Raw genomic sequence first — 6,000 nt, 5'->3', positions numbered from 1 at the left:
TTTGATGGTTCACTTCATTGAAACCATCAAAATAACAAAGATGCCAATTGATTGGACTACCATCCAGAGTGATAACTAGGATGAGAAATTAGTAGCCATCAAAGATGATCCATGCTTTTATATGAAATCATATATGGTGTACTTACTGGTAGTAAGGACAATAGATTATCTAAGCCTTTACAAAAAGGGAAGCATGCAAGATGAGAACTCTTGGCCCTATGTGGTATACCTACAATTTTTAAAGAAGAATCCCCCACTACAAAGTGTGGAATATAGAGTAGTGAATGACGGGTTTATCTTTCCAATTATCAAGTTAATTGGATTAAATTATGCAAAGAGAATGTTTGTGGAGAAAGTATCTAGAATCACAAAGATTGACTCCTACTGCATTCAATTCAAGATCTTCACATATCTTTAGGTAGCAAGTACTCTACTATGCCCAAAGAAGCTCCCAAGATACCCATCAGATAGGCTTGTACTCCTAGAGATTTCATGCTAGCTCACTTTTGTATATGAAAGAGTGAAAAAAAAAGATAAGAGATGGGTCTGACCAATCACAATTCGTGCCTTTGAGGTGAAGAAAAAGATAAATATTTCTAGCTTCAATTTTGAGTGGGTTCAATATCTCTTAGATGAATACAACTCCCCTTGCCCACTCTATGGTAATATTGGGATGGTCCAACATATGGTAGGGAAAGAGTATGTTAATGAGGAAGCATTAAAGCATCATTGGATGAATTCTATAGATGACTATGATGTCTGTATTAGATACTATTGTAGGATGATTCTATGCTTAGTAGAAAATGTGGTTAAAATAAAGATTCCTCTCAAGGATATGGAAAAGGATGCCAAATAAGTCATGGATCCTTTGTATAATAGAGATAGAATATATGATAGGCTGATTATGAATGTAGATATAGGGATCCAATGATTCCTTAGGCCATACCTAGGCTACAAGCCACAACTAGGCCGATCAAAGGAAATGGTACATCAACATGAGTGGGAGGTTGAAAACTTTGAAGATGATTAAGGAATGTAGAGGATGAGAGAACTTCCTAGGGAAAAGAAATAAGTAGCTCATGTTCAAATTCCTTGACAACAAGTTCAATAAGAGACAAAAAAAAGGAGCTAAAAAAAGATCCAACACAAGAACCTCTAGTGTACACACAACTAGACCATCTAGAGGAGCATCAAGTAGAAGAGAAAAGGGTTCCACCAATGGTGGGTACATTGAAGAGGAGACTAAAGAAGAAAAATACTTCATACCTATAGGTTTTTGAGACCTTCCTAGAAGCTAAGAATGAAGAAGAAGGAGAAAAATTAGAATTTGTCTCCTTAAGCCAAAAGGTGTTATCCTCTAAAGCTAAAGAGGAAGACAGGAGAAGAATCACTACAACTACACCTTCATCTTCCCAAAGAGACCCTATCCAAGTGTCAACTTCAAAAGCTGAGTAGTAGATGTTGATAGAAGAGATGGAAGGTTAAGGAAGTAATGTCTTCAACCTCTTGGACTTTGAGTTTATGCTAGAGGGCACTAAGATGGTGGGATAAAAGACTAGAGAAATTCCCACAAGAAAAACCTTAGGAGAGGATTGGAATCAATTTCAATCTCTACCTCAAGGACCTTAGGGCATTCCACCACCACCATCTCAGGATGTGGCAACTTTGGATAGAGAGTCAGTGACTCATCTTCTGCTAGATACCCGAAAAGAAGAATAAGAACAAGAAATTGAGGAAGGGGAGTTCTAAAAACCTCATTATAATGAATTATCTAAGGAGAGACAAATACCTGATGAAACTCAAAAAACTCCTCAAGATATAAAGGCTAGATCCTTAACCCAATAGAGTGTAAAGACTCCTAGTGAAGGTATTCAACATGATAAGACTCCAGAGAAAATTGATAAGGGAAAGGAATCTGATATAGAACCAACTTCTTTAGCCAATTAAATGTCACCTATGGGCACTACACAACGATGGATGAAGAGGGAGGTTATGTTTCATTAGAAAAGGTAGTTGGACCTAGCTATAGAGGAAAGAATGAAGGAACTAATTAAGGAAATGAAGAGGCATTGGCCACTTAAGAGTGATGCAGGAATAATGGCCTTCATAATGAAGAACCAAGATCAAGACCTTCTTGCACATATCTATATTCCTCCTCCTCACACCAACACCAAAGAATAAACTCCAAAAGATTTAAAAATTAAGAAGGTCATGTTGTGAAGGCCCACAATGGATACAACTAAAGTGATTATCACTATAGGTATGAAATAGGTGTTTACACACATGGAATAGGATGAGTCAAAGTTGATAATGGTGTGAAAGAAGAATGAGCTACAACGAGGCTACTTGAATGAACTGTAGGCCCCATTGACCTAAAGACTCTAGAGGCCACTCTTGAAGTAGCACTCGGAAGTAAAGGAACATGAAAATGATTGTATCCTTTTTTGGAAGCATGTTAGTAATGGCATGACAATTTTGAGGAGAAAGGTGTGTAAATAATACAGGGTGATTTCAATCTACTTCACCACATCCAATCAAGTGCAGATAACTTGGTTTCTATAGTAAACCAATATTTTGGGCTAATGGATGATGTACATACCTAGGCTAAAGGCCTACATGATTTGAAATCAATAAAGGGTCAAAGGTATTGAATTCTTGTGGAGGTGTATACTAGTGAGGAGCTAGACAAGATTGGCAATTGGATTGATAAAATATTTCTATTTCAATAGGTAATAAAGTAATGAAGGGATTTGACAAAGATATCCAATGGATTAAGGACAAAACTCAAGAGAAATTTTTGGAAGCAGAGAAGTACTACAATGCCACTTTCCTTGAGATTAATAAAGATGAGTACAAAATGAAGCTTTTTGTGGTGCAATTAGTTGTCCAACAATTTAGAGAAACATTTGAAGATGCTTTGTTGGATGATGACATAAGACAAGCATTCAAAACTGAAGAGGTATTGTTCGAGTTGGACACCAAGCTTGTAGATTTTGTAGTAACTTGAATAGAAGTCAATAATTACCAACATCTAGCAAAGGATAAGTATGGAACTTTGAATTTACTATAACCTAAACTAGTAGCAAATATCATAGAGAAAATTAAAGGTGAACATCCAAACCTCCTTTTGGTGTAAGGAGGGAAAACATCTAGGTGCTGGAAATGAATCTTTGATACTTAGAAGGATTTTACAATTCTTGGAACCTATCACTATGGTGTATAGGTGAACTTTTCATAGAGGTGGAGACCTACTTAGCACCATTAAGAGAATTAGTTTGTATATAATAAGACTTTTTTAATTAATTTTTTAGTAGGAGTATTCATTTTAAGAGCTCTCACTTCCAACACAAAAGAAGGAGATAATTTTTTATTAAATCATGGATCTATAGTATGTACTTTTGGTTATTATTTTGATGCAATAATATATGCTATTAGTGATCTCATTCTAAGTGTAGTCATTATTTCTTGAGAATGCTTTTTTTTGAATGCATGTTCATGAATAATAATGGAGCCAATGGTTTTATTGTGTTGTTATGAGTTCCACTAATATAATTAAATTGGATAAAGCATCATTTATTGTTCTTGTATATCATCTTGTCTTGCATAAGTGTACTTTCCATGGCCTTGCAATTTGATGAAATGAAAAATATATTTTGGTTTATATTGAGTTCCCATCAATGATTGCATTAGTGGAATTGAGGAAGTGTTGCTCCTAATTTCATTGGTTTCTTGCCTGATCCTTTTAATGATTTAATTCATAGACATATTTTTACCTTGGTTTATGTCGGTTAGGAATTTCCCTTTTAATTATTTTCTTTTATCTCTCATTACCTTATCTTTGTTATTTTCTTTTCTAATACATGCCTAAAATAGCAATTCATGTATAGTTGCATTAATAAATTACATTAATCATAAAATAGAAAATAGAAAATAGAAAATATATCACTTTTGTGGTTACGTTTCAAAAACAATATATCATACAACTTATTTGAAATTGGTTCAAACCAAAAAATGCCTCCTTGTGAACATACACATTTATCTTTAATTGAGTTGATTTTATTAAGTTGTAATACGGCCCAAAACCTTGGAGTTGATCCTTAATCATGTTTAGTAGAGATAAATTCAAAAATATCACTATCATTCAACATCGTGCAAAATTATAGCTCAACAAAAAAAAAATATGTTATTGTCACGAAAATCTATATTGAAAAAATGTGAGTGAGTCTTAGAGTCCTAACTCTTATTCACATCATTATATTATTATTTTCTTTGTGTGTAATTGACTTTAACAAGGTCTTGAGGAGAATTAAGAAAAAAATGAATAATTTATAATTTTTAGTTTCTTGATTTATTTCTCTTATTGCCTTTGTATTGAGTTCATCAAGTTTGTTCTCAACAATTAACTTCAACAACATCTTTCTACCATGTCAACCAAAAAATAATTTTAAATTTAAGGTTAGATTTTCTAGGTGGACAATAAATATTATCTAAATGTCACAATAATGATTTCACTGAAAAGTAGAAAAGTCTTTCTTGTATATTATTAATGAGGTAACTAGACCAACCATCTCTAAGAATTGAATTAGTAGGAGATTTGTGCAATGTTTTGGGATTCTCTCCTTTTACTATCCTTTCTCTCAGCTCTCAAATGTGCTCTTATAGGACACACAAATTTCAGCTCTTAGGTTGAAAGAACATATAGGGGATTTTTGATGGCTCAAATAAAAGTTTGACAAAAGATCAAAACAAAACCTACAAAATTTCTATCTTGTAAATTAGAGAGAAATTTTTCTAAACTTCAATATCACTAGAATTTTTATTAGGACCTCCAATATTTTTGAGGTTTCTCCATGGAACAAAAGAGAGAGAGTAAATGAGAGATGTGATTGAAAGCCATGTAATATGAACTAAATAAAAAATTCAAAACAAAGAATTCATATATATAACATTACAAAGTTACCTTGTAGAGAAACAAGAAGAAAGGACATTAAAAAATATGACAACAAAGGATGAAGCTATTGATCATTTTCTATAAACTACCAAGCACACAATAGCCACACTCTCTATTTTTTTATTGGTTATTTTTTATGTATCACTAGTAGAGGATTATTTCAATGATGTGTCTTTTCTAGTTGATCTTTCTTTCACATATGTACAAGTTGTTCCAAGGGTGAGATGGATTATACCATTTCCTTATGAGATTAATGTGGATGAGTAATCTATAGCCATCACTGATTTACTAGGAAAGGAAGCAGATAAGTATGCTAATAATTTTGGGAATTATGATGTAGCAAAGTCAAAGATCACAATGTGTAAGAACTTCCCTTAGGGCAGAATTCACCCAAGACCAAGGGACTCAAACACAAGCACAATAGTAGAACAAAGAGTATGATTAGAATGACAATATATTCATTCACTATTCCATATTAAAGTACACTAGGGGTGCATGTATATAAAGGCCTCTAGAGAGCTTCTAGAATGCATAGAAGCTAGCAACATGATAAGTCATACAACTAGGCACATGTCCACTAGATATGGGTTATCCTCCATTAAGCATGGGAGTAAATGTGATGATGAGAGAATAAGCCTACAATGGTGTAGCATGCAAATTAATGTTCTAGACAACATGTGCTAAAATGGGAGTCTAAATAAATGTGTTGTCTACATGAAAACTCAAAGAATGATGCAAACTCTAGTGTTGTAAACAACATGTGCTGAATTAGAGTTGCATACCAATGTGTTGTCATCATGACAACTCATGAGAGTACATAAAATCCTAAGTCCCTCACCAAAATAAATAATAAAATAATGTATTAACCTAAGTAAGCTTAAGTAAAGTGTAAATAGTAAATACTTATTTACACCAACACCCCCCCTTAAGTGCAACTTAGGGGAATGTGCTTATGTTCACAAGAACTAGGATGAAATAGATAATCGGTCCCAACTACTAGGCCATCTTAGGTACCCATGTACATAATGAAATGAAATCTCTCATAAAGT

This window comes from Cupressus sempervirens, chromosome 7, assembly GCF_028749045.1.
Source record: "Cupressus sempervirens isolate cs-2001-9-10 chromosome 7, ASM2874904v1, whole genome shotgun sequence".
NCBI classification, from domain to species: domain Eukaryota; kingdom Viridiplantae; phylum Streptophyta; class Pinopsida; order Cupressales; family Cupressaceae; genus Cupressus; species Cupressus sempervirens.
Note: the sequence above shows the minus strand (reverse complement) of the source record.